This window comes from Manis javanica, chromosome 5 (genome assembly GCF_040802235.1).
Source record: "Manis javanica isolate MJ-LG chromosome 5, MJ_LKY, whole genome shotgun sequence".
Taxonomy (NCBI): domain Eukaryota; kingdom Metazoa; phylum Chordata; class Mammalia; order Pholidota; family Manidae; genus Manis; species Manis javanica.
The window spans coordinates 97179337-97191448 of record NC_133160.1 but is presented as its reverse complement, the minus strand read 5'-3'; the positions used below and the strand labels follow the sequence as shown (position 1 = coordinate 97191448).

The window sequence follows — 12112 nt, the reverse complement described above, 5'->3', positions numbered from 1 at the left end:
GGACCTCCAGCAATTCACTTATATAAAAAATGAGAATAAAAAAATATTATTGTAAGATTAAAGAGGATACATCCTTTGAAAATGTTCAGTCTTTTATTGGACAGTGCTCAATGAAAATTATCTACAATAACAGTAGTAGTATTAGTTGTACTATTCAGAATCCAGTACTTGATAATAGCATCTTTATGGACATAGAGATTTATTTTTTCTTAATACATTTGATGCAAAATATTTCTTCTTATTTCAATATCAGCTGAATCCATAAAGGGTAGACTTAACCAATGTACATGTAAAGAGTGATCCTATACTTTCATCAAGTGTGAAATTTAGTATATGTGTTAGATAGCAGCAAAAGAATGAGGAATCTGGTACAAAAACTCCATTCTGAAAACAAATATGTTAGGTATTTTATTCTGTACTCTTTATGTATCCCTTGACTGACTTTGTGGATAGCTGATTTAATTTTTCATTTAGTTAGTATTTAGTTGTTCTACCTCCTTTTCTGTGGGAACAAAACAGCAGCAGACTCACAGAACTCAAGAACGAACTAACAGATACCAAAGGGAAAGGGCCTGGGAAGGGTTGGTGGGAAAGGAGGGATAAGGGAAATAAGGGGCATTATGACTAGCACACATAACATGCGGGAGGTGGGGACATGGGGAAGGCAGTATAGCACAGAGAAGACAAGTAGTGACTCTAGCATCTTACTACGCTGATGGACAGTGACTGTAATGGGGTATGTGGTGGGAACTTGATAATGGGGGGAATCTAGTAATGCTCATGTGATTGTGTATTAATGATACCAAAAGAAAATAAAGAAATCACATTGTTATGTTAAATAATAATTTTTGAACAATAAATAATAAAAAAACGCAAATATGGGCAATTTAAGGTAAAAAGTCTGTCAAGAGGCCCACCAGCAAAAGAAAATACTTTGTCTATTCTGGGGACAGGATTCTAGAAAATGCAATGAATTATTGGGAAAAATCAGTTGGCTATGGTGGTTAGAGAGAAGTTCACATCTTAAAAAATCATTCCTTCCATCTATTCATAAATGAACAGGTAGTGATCTTCCAGCAGAAATCAGTCTCCAATAAAGTCTAGGTTTTTAAATGTGCACTGACTCCCCTTTATGATATTATCTCCCCAAACTCCTTTTTTATGTAACCTATATTCCTGTCAAACTGTCTTTCTTGCTCATTGTCTGACAGGTCTCATTTCATATTTACTTGCATACTGTCACTAACAATGCTCTTTATACCCTAAATAATTTTTTCTTCATCTCCCTATGTAAAATCCTATTTTCTTAAAAGCCTTAAATCAAATGGAAAGGTACTTTCTTCAATACTTCAATCTGCTGATGGCATCCTCACTTAGTAAATATTAATTACTCTTGATTTTCATACCATATGTATCTATAAATGGTTACTAATTACCAAAAATTAAGTATATTAATTGATATTAGTATATTTAATGTTAACATTGAGTTGTATTATATTCTCTCTCTCTCTCTCTATATATATATATTACCTATGCTATCAAGTTCATGGGGAAATGAACTTGTATTAAATGCCTTGAATTCCTAGTAATAGTAATTTATACAAAGAGATATTTAATATTTGAAGAAGCCAGTGTCATGAATGCTATATTACACCACTCAAATCTCTTCTCAGGACTAAAAGATTTCTTCCCCTAGCTTCTGAGATACTTGTTCAGGCTAAAGCTCTCAGCCCTTCTTAGGAAAAGCTTTGGCTGAGATATCGCTCATTCAGACTTATTTCCCTTTCATTAGGCAGCGGTGACTAATGACCGGGTCAACATAGGAATGTCAATGCACAGCCCTCTCACCTAAAGCTCTCCAGGCCTATCAGAGCTCCCTGAAGATGGCCAAGAGCTTGTGACTGCACCAAGCTTCAACTAGAGCTCTGTCCTTTCATGTTCATGCCCCCATTAGTATTGACCCAAGAGATCATGGCCTAATAAATCTCCTGCATCCACATCTCCACTTCATAGACTATTTCTTGTGGATCCAAACTGTGGCAACTAACTGTAGCAAACTGTAAAACACATCTTTCTGTTATACTGTTTTTCAAAATTTAAAAATCTCATCTGTTATTAAGCAATGACATTTTGAGCTTCATTTGTCCCCCCAAAACATACAGATGGATATAGTGAACTTGATCATGAGATTATAGATGATCAAGCTTTCTTGTGATGAACATTCATTAAAAAGACAGGTTATTACATTAATATGATGCAATAGACTAAACATTCATGATGCTGGGCAATTGGTTTTTGGATAAGTGGCTTAATGATCCATATTAATTAAATCTACTATATGGGTAATTCCACATGAACCTCTATTTCATGTATTGAATTAATGCCCATTTTAACTAGTTACTATGCTAGACCAATTATTTTTTATCTGACCTTGATCATTGCAAATCTTAGTTAGAAAAAAAATATTTTCTAGAATTGGTTTTCTATCTTCCCCATGATGGAATGCATCCATGCTAAATAATTCACATTCTAGCTTTTTTCTAGTTTTTATATTATAAATTATTAACTGTCTGTGTGTGGATTTTTATAATAGGGAACTGATCATTAAATTAGAGTATTTGTTTTTACTGTTTCAGTATATTTATACTGAGTTTCACCACCTATTTATACTGTTTCACTGTATTTTCAAAGTTCATCTTTGTACTCCTATACTCTGGTTTTTTATGTAGCTCTGTTTAATTAGTATTAGAAAAAATAATTGATAGCTTTAACAGATCATATCCATGATGATAGCAGACAATTTACATGTGGCCCAGCCCACAACTCAAGGGTACTGAGGTCAAAAGTGACCAAATAATTTGTGTGTAAGTACCACCAAAATGTGAACTTCTAGAATCTGTCATGCTGCATATCTTGACCCTGGTTCCGTGTCAGGTCAGTGATCCTTGGAGTGTGAGGGACACTGTGGGTGTATGTGTGCTTTGATGGCAACCACAGAGCTCACAGGGAACGTTTTATGACATATGAATAGACCAACTCCTCCACTCTCTGCACCTTCCCCTCCTTCTCCTCTATCAAAAATGCACAGCTGGTAAGGAGAGATCAAATACAATTTGGAACTGAAGCCTGCCACTTCCTTATCCAAGGATTCTAAAAAAGGTATTAAGTATTTAGTTTTACAAAGCGTGCTTAGATAAAAATAAAGACAGTATCAGTCGTCAGTGCATCTGCCTTTCTTTGTTTAGAGATTTAAGAGTATGAAACAAGAAGTAATAGAATAGAGGGGACAAATTTCAGAGGAAGGTCAGAAACAATAGTAAATTAGTTTTAAAATTTATGCATTATTTTTCATTAAAAAATCAATATCCAAGTTCATCATTACCTGCATTACTAAAGTACATGTTATGGGTAAGGATAGAAAAAAGTGCATTTGGAAGTTTTCATTGCTCTTTAAGAAGGGTTGTCGCTACTATTTAATGCAGCAGAGAGTTTGTCTGGTTTGTGCCACAGAGTATTTTTGTGGAGTCCTGCCAACCAAGCAGATAGAACTGCTCACAGTCAGACTGACACTTAATACAGCCAGATGATTACTAAAATGTTATGAAAAGAGTTTTAAACTCCCTGTAGCACTATTAATGTACCTGAAATTTTTCAAGTTCATTTTAGCAGTTACAAAAGGATCCAGATAAAGAACACTAAAGACTGGTGCCCTCACTTTGTCCCCCTCAGCTCACAGCACAGGGAGCTTCCCCTGATTACTATCTTCTCTTGTAGTCGAGGCTCAAGGGATGTACAAGAAAACTTTATTCTCAATTTGAGTTTGACCTTCTCTGTTTGATGCTTGCCCCTATGCTGAGATTTAAATTTAGTGGCGTTCAAGATTTGATTTTTATTTTGATAAACAGTTCTGTAGAAACTGACCTAGAAAGAATAACTTATTAGATATAAGATATTGCCTACTGATTCTCTCTCACTGAAAGCTTGAGCATTTGGCTGGTGAGCTCCAGGAGATAGGTTTCAGAGCCTACTGTCAATACAGGCAACCCTCTGATTTAGAGAGGTACATTTTATTAGAAAAGCTATTATAAGTTATAGTAACAGTCAAATTAAGTTTTTTTTCCAGAATAAGTCACAAAAGATGATTCTTTTTGGAGACATGATGCTCTTTTAGATAAGAAGACAATTTCACTAAGGATAGGGACTGTATCAATAAATAAATAGAATGGAATAATATATCTATAGATCATAAGATTTCCTGAAAGTCATATACATAATTTTAAGAGTGATATATTGCTAATCATAGAAAAATGTATTCGATGTACTCAAAAAGAAAATCACTGTGTACCAAAGACATGGTTTTATATCTTACAATGCTTCTGAATAGTTGCTTGCCCTAGGAGAGATAACTTAATCTCTCTGATCATAAATAGACATATATTAATAGGGTGAATAATTCATACTTCACAGGTTGGTTTTAGGTGTGGAATATCAGCTAAGAGTTAAGTAAGATAGAACTGCATTTTTATCTCAGTTCTATTAATTAATAGGTGAGACCTAGGTGACATATTAGGGTTCTTTAAGTCTGCTTGCTAATTGTCACCAGCATTCATTCTCCTTCACCACTTTGTTAATCACTCAGCTCCCATTGGACCTAGGGGACACATAAGACTAAGTTATGTCCAATGGACTGTGAGAGGAAGTGAGGTAAGCTCTGTTGTAAACTCTGGATCTCACCCTTTTATAGTACCTCCTTACTTTCCACTTATACTCCTCTAGTGGGCTGGAATGTGGACATGAAAGAGCTAGCTTCAGCCATACCAGTGAAGGAAACTCCCTAAGGATAACAGAACCACTAGAAAGAAAGAATCTGGGTCCCTGATAGCTTGTGGAACTCAGGTGCCCTTCTAATCTGCATGTAGCTCTGGGCTTCCTGGTGAGAGAGAAACTTCTATCTCATTCAAGCCACTGTATTTCAGTGTCTCTTTATTATATGAACTTGGCTGATAGCCAGACAATAGTGACTTTGAGAAAGGGTCTAGACTTCCCATAGCTTCGGTTTCATAACCATAAAATTGAGGTAGTAATATATCTATTCATAAAGTTATTTTGAAAACAAAACAGTTACTATAGAAAAACCATTTAAAATAGAACTGGAGATATAATTAATATTCAGTAAGTGTAGCTATGTTTATTTTTATTCTTCTAATTATTATGTAACAGTTATTTGTATACCTAAAAAACTATGAAGTTAAATATTTTTATCTTAATAAGGCATGCTGAGCAATACTGAAAAAAATATTAGTGGTTGAAAAAAAACACATTTGATTTCAACACATGAAACAGATTTTTAAAAAATTTTATCCCCAAAACATTTTCGAGAAAGTTCCTGAGATGAATTTTTGACTTTTTTTTTGAGCAATCAATGCACAGACTTCTGTTTTTCTAGTGTTGTGTGTATATGTATGTACCTATGTGTTTTTGCATTGCAAATTTTCTTAGAGTACATCAAGTTTATAATAATTCTAGTGCCTTTGAGTTGGGGATATATATATGTATAATTTTTTTTTCCAGAGCTGCCATCCCATCAAGACTGTTGTAATACCTGTTACTTTGTTGACATATGATTATTCTAATCTGTAGTTTACTTTTATACCTTACTCTCTTTAAAAACAAAAAAAAATCCATGACTTCCCATTGACTGTAGACATTAGGTCAAATTCCAGTTGAAAATGCTTTATAATTTAGCAACATATTAGTTGTATCAGTGATCATTAATTTTGGTCTGATTTTTCTTGATGCCTAACATACACAGTGACCATTCTTCTGTATTCATAACAGTATCTTTTCTTTATCTTACGTCACATCTTATTTTCAAAGTGTGTTTCTTAGAACAGTACTCCTGACAAGAAGTCCGTGAAAACTGCATTGTTGTCAAGAAAAATTACAAGTTATTGTTTTTGAATTCCTTACTAGGGTTGAAGAAACAGATTCTAGATTGAGCTGTCAGGAATGAATTACAAAGTTATTCCCACTGAACTGAGCTACCCAAGGGATAATATCTCTTCTATTGTGAGAAGCCACTGGCCAAAGAACCACTGCACAGTGGCAGGATCAGGACACATCCAGTCAGGGGGTGACCACACTCACGAAACCACAGTGATCCGGAAGCTGCCTTTGCTGCAGCTGAAACTGTCCCGGACTTACTTGAGCCTGCCACAGCGTGGCCCCTCCTCACCTACAAAAATGCTAATGGGACACTGGAAACTTCATTAATGCTGCTGAAGAAAAATGCTCCTTAGACAGATGGCTCCATGACTAACACAAAAACACAGCCTCCGGCTCACTTTTCCCTTCCAAACCTTCTGTGATTCTGACTGGCAGAATGTAACTGTCATCTAAACCCAGCAGCAAAGGAATTTAGCAAATGCATCATTTTCCTTTCCAGTCTCTCCTGCATATAAAATCACACAGAAAGAAGCTAAAATGCATGTTCGAGCCAGTCCAAGGTCTACCAACACTAACTCTACATCTCAGTTTATTCATACGTCATAGTTTTCCTTGTTCTAATACCTTCTCACTGTTTTGTTTAACCCTCTGTACTTGATTTCCTGTTCCCTCCTCTTTTTCTCCTTGCAGTCTGTGCAGCTTGAGTCACAGTGAGGTTTCCATCTCCACCTAAAGGAATTTTATACAACAAAGCAGAAGAAGCAATGGCAGGCTCTATCTAATTGTCACGTGGCAGGTATGACATCTGTTATGACTTGACAGAGCATGTAAATTAGCCAACAATATGAAGCCCTCAGAAACTAAAGCAATGGGATTAAGAGCATTTATGAAAACATAATATGTTCTGTCTTATCTATAGTATTGGGTTTGCTCATAAAGAACACTCTGATTTATTCCTTTCCACAACTCTATGTTGTACGTATTAATTCCATTTTACTGAGAGCAAAACCAAGGCATTCTGGAAAAAGTTATTTATCAAATGCCATGCATCTTGTAAATTTGATACCCATGGTCTCTTCCTAATATTGTGTGATCAAAGATTGCCTGCAATTTGAACTGTACTCCATTTTCCCACTTTTGGTCTGAAAAATAGAAAGTTTACAGTATAGTGTACAAAAATTCACATTACCATTCCTGTCATGGGACCTGTTTTATAGTGAGCAGCACAGTTGCACTGGTGCATACACATCAATTCTCACCTTACTGAAAGGTGAGGCTACATCCCTGAACCTCAGCATCCACTGAAGCTTTCATTGCTTTAGTTTCGGAGGCTTCATATTGTTGGCTAATTTACATGCTCTGTCAAGTCATACCAGAAAAACACCTCCTCATTAGTTCAGCACAAAGGAAGTTTATGCGATCTGCAAGCAGAATATTCCTTCACTCTTACTCCCTTGTGTCACCTTTATATGTTATATATCCATTCTCTATGATAAAAATCTAATTAAATGAAATGTCTACAAGTACAATCCATAATATTATGAATTCAGTTCCATATGTTTCCAAATTATATTAAACACCAAAAAATATGATCCCGAACTGTGGATACTTATCTGTATTGTAATTATCATTGAAATGGCATTTAAGGGTCAGATGAAAGAAAAAACACAGCAGAAATGTCTTTTGAAACATCAAATCCATTTTCACAGATGACATTATAGTTTCTCAGGATACTAAGATTTAGAAATCATTTAAGAAACCCCTTAATATTTTTCACTTCATTATATTTTGCTTCAGGACCCTGTGCTCATGATGTAGTAACTGTATCAAATGATTATCATGAAAAAGTAAAAATAACTATCTCTTTAAACTGGCATGAACTTTTGGTGAGAATTAAGCATTTTAAGACACTCTTCTAATGTAAAATATAGTATGAAAAGCTATCTGTTCTCTTTTAAAGCCAGAGATTTGCATCAAAATTGAACATATCACTAATAAAAAATATGTAAATGCTATCAAATAATATTATGTAAATTAAGAGATTAGTTAATATGATTTTTCAAAAGCTTTCCCATAAAGTCAAATAAAATTGTTACAAGGTCTTAATTATTATAATTTTTTATTTGATTGGTCTGTTATAAAGAAGCTACAATGACAGTTTTGTCCATTTAATAGTAATTTGAGAATAAAATAAAACTCAATTTTACAGGATGAATATATAATTCAGAGCTTTTCAGTAATGTTAAGACATATGCCATTCAAATTTTGCTAAACAAATCATCTTGTTTATACATAGTTGCACAGGTATTCATTTTTAAAAAAATATGTTTCCTCTCTATATTCCACATACTTTTAAGGGCTGAAATAACTAGATTGAACAAGAAAACTGTGATACCTGAACTCTTTGAATTTATAAGCAATGGATACATTAAAAATAATAAAACTAATTAATTAATTTTATTGTGTTAGGTGCTACAAAGAGGCAGTACAAGTACTGTAAGAACATATAAGTGACCTCGACCCAACTCAGCCAAGGCAGTGGTAGAAGAAATCGCTTAAGGCCTCCCTTCAAGCTCCAACTAAAGGATAAGCAGGAGTTAGCAACCATATGCAGGGAGTAGGGAGGGTGGGAATGGAATACGCTGTGGAGAGAAAGCATTCAAAGAGAAGCGGATGCTGAGGCTCCACATATGTCAGCAACCCGCAGCCCTGGGAGAGGAGACTGACAGGGTCTAGATTGTGTAGAGCCTTGTAAGGTGTATTGAGGATTTTGAAGAATTCATCAATGTAACCTTTCAATAGTCCTTAATTGGGCATACTTTATTTATGGAGAACTGTGTATTTTTGATAATGCTACTGTGGACCACTTATTTGTAATTTTTATTAGAATGAAATTATCCCATACACTAAACAGGAATGAAAAAATGGATTGTTTTCCAGGATATTTGCATTCCTTCCAGAATGTTTCTAAATACTCTAGTATTATTTGGTCTTTTCAAATATTCAAATATTTCAAATACTCAAAATACTCCTATCTGAGAATATCATATAACTTAGTTTCCTAATCTAGTATTTAGATGTAAGCAAAGGTTATTTATCTTTATTTTATTTTTTAAGGATTTTAAAAAATTTTGTCAAGTATAGTTGATATACAGTTTTACATTGGGTTCAGGTGTACAACATAATGATTTGATAGTTATCTACATTATTAAATACTCACCCCAATAATTGTAGTTACTATGTCAACATAAAAAGATATGAGAATATTATTGACTAAATCCCGATGCTGTACTTTCATCACTATGACTATATTAAAATTGAGAATTCGTTCCTCCTTATACCCATTCACCTATTTTACTCTCCCTTCTACACCTCCCTCCTCTGGGCAACCACCAGTCTCTATTCTGTTTCTATGAGTCTCTTTTTGTTTGTTCATTTCTTTTATTTATTTATTTTTACATTCCACATGAAAGTGAAATCATACATTATTTGTCTCTCTCTCCCTGCATTATTTCCCTTAGCATAATATCTTCTAGGTCCATCCATGTTGTTGCAAATGGCAACATTTCATTTTTTGTGGATGAGTAATATTCCATTATATGTACCACTTCTTTATCTGCTCACCTGTTGTTAGACACTTAGGTTGCTTCCATGTCTTGGCTATCAAAAATAATGAGGCAGTAAACATTGGAATGCATATATCTTGTTTTTTTTCAGGTAAATTCTCAGGAATTGCTGAGTTATATGGTATTCTACTTCTAGTTTTTTGAATAACCTCCATTCTGCTTTCCACAGTGACTAGACTAATTCACATTCCAACCAATAGTGCAGGAGGGTTCCCTTATCTCCACATCCTAGCCAATGCTTGTTATTTCTTGTCTTTTGGATAGTAACCATTCTGACTAGTGTGAGGTATTATCCAACCAGAGTTTTGATTTGTGTTTCCTTATGATTAGTGATGTTAAGCATCTTTTCATGTGTCTATTGGCCATCTGTATGTCTTCTTTGGAAAAATAATTGTTCAGGTCCTCTACCCATTATTTATTTATTTATTTTGGCTTTAGGCTGATTGAGTTATTTATATATTTTGGATATTGGCCCCTTATCAGATATATCATTTGCAAATATATTCCCCATACAGTAGGTTGCCTTTTCATTTTGTTGATGGTTTCCTTTGCTGTGCAGAAGCTATTTAGTTTGATTTAGTCCCACTTGTGTCTTTTTGATTTTTTTTTCCCTTCCAGAAAAAGCAAAAGTTATTTTAATTTCATTCTAGTTTGTGTGGAGACAGGGTTTGGGAAGACCCTTCTTATCAATATGGTTACCAAGGATTTTTTCTAAATCCCTCCAATGTCAGTATTCACACAATATTTTGGTAAACACTGAGTTATCATTGGAGTCAAAATTACTTGTACTGTCTTCTTTAAATTACTCAGAATGCTTAAGAATTCCAAGAGCAGTTGTTCTCAAATTCCAGTGTGTATTCTGGTTCAATACCCTCGGGTAATGTTCAGGAATTTGTATTATGAACAATATCTTTGGGCAGTTATTTTATAGGAGATTCATGGATTTGCATTTTGACCACCATTTCCTTAGAACCAAAAAGGTTCCCCAAAAAGAAAAAAAATTCACTAAGACTCAGAAAATCTACAAAGTTTGTTCAAGGAAACTGAACCTCAGATTAGTTTTGTGTAAATGAGACAGTGAATTCTGTGTATTCTTAGAGTGGATATCTTGATTTGCAAACTAAAATTACAAATCCCTGGAGTTCATCCTAATTGAAACTAAAAGCTTATAGTTTTATTTTTGTTTTTATTTCCTGTTAGTCCTTCAAAGAGACTTGAGCCATTTCATTTTACATGTGCTCACAATAATGCTAGGTGACTCTGGCTTTGCAATTCAGTTAGCTGGCATACACTTTGCTGCAAAATACCCAGAAATACTGGGCAGGGTTCTTATAACATTCATTCTTTTCTGTAACTTGCATGTTTTTTAATATTAAAATCATGGACTAGATAAAGGGTTTAGTTTAATTGTCAGATTAATCATTGGCTTCAACACATGGCCTCTTTTGTCGGAACTGCCAACCTCCAAACCGTTCATTTCTTTTGCCCAGGTTCAGAAAATAATTGATGGTCACAAGAAAGACAGAATTCATTTTTTAAGGCTACTAGTGTGATTGCACAGGATATTTAGTAATGTATGCATTATATTTAAGAAATGAGTAACTGCAGGCAAATTGTCACATTGAGGAAAATTTAAGAAAATTATTATTTGACATGCTATAGGAATGCCATATAGTCCTGTAAAATTAGCAGATGTTTTCATAATCTCAGATTAAAGATTTTATTCTTTTTAGGTTGGCTGAGGGAAAATAGCTGCTATGTGTGTATATGTGCATGTGTTTAATCTTTCATCACAATAAAGATTAGCTTTCAAAATGCATCAAGTATTATTTGTGGTGTAAGTAAACTCTTCATAAAGTAAATAACTACATAAAATATTGGTATGATGAACAAGAAAATTAATCACTATATTGTATGTTTTAGGTCAAATCATGGACCCCATAGTTATGGTACTAAATAGTGATGTTTATTCACTATTAAACATAGAATCTAATAATTTTTTCCTTTAACATAAATAAATAATTAGTGTGGTATACAAATCTCCCCCCCACACACCTTCCCTCCCCTGCATACCCACATGGGTGAGTAGATAGGAGTGGATATATTCAATGTATTTGGGAGCAGTAGTGGGGGCGGAGGTGTTTTGTATGGGTGTGTTTCTAGAAGCACATTAAGATACTAAGTTGCATATTAAAATTGTTAGTGTCAACTAGGGCTTCTGTTCATTGTTAGTTTTTAATTTTTATAATTAAAGACCTGCTAAAAACTGCCTAGGGAGTAAATACAGTTACAGAAAATGTTAGCTCTTCATATTGAAATATTGCTTCATCCCTCTGTAAGAACTGATCTTTCTACTTTATAGAGAGACAATAAAAAGACAGTGGCTCTTCAACCTTCATGAGGGAAAAAAACAAAACTTTAAGATGGTAAAAAGAATAATGAGCTGAACTCACTCTGAGAGTATGTGAATGAAGGTAGTATACCATTATGTCTGTGAAGAGAACTAAAGGAATTTTTTTCTGTGCCCTGTAAAATTTAAT

General features: G+C 34.2%; 1 protein-coding gene and 1 long non-coding RNA gene across 4 annotated transcripts in view; both read left to right on the top strand.

Annotated features, from left to right (window-relative positions):
* GRID2 (glutamate ionotropic receptor delta type subunit 2) overlaps positions 1-12112 on the top strand; it is a 1417443-nt gene that overhangs the window by 455176 nt on the left and 950155 nt on the right. The gene's annotated exons all lie outside the window — the stretch shown is intronic.
* The window catches only part of LOC140849589 (uncharacterized), a 33178-nt gene continuing 22682 nt past the window's right edge, over positions 1617-12112 (top strand). For all 3 annotated transcript variants that reach the window (XR_012131654.1, XR_012131653.1, XR_012131652.1), the window contains exon 1: positions 1617-3159. This is a non-coding gene — a long non-coding RNA (uncharacterized lncRNA). The remainder of the gene's footprint in view (positions 3160-12112) is intronic.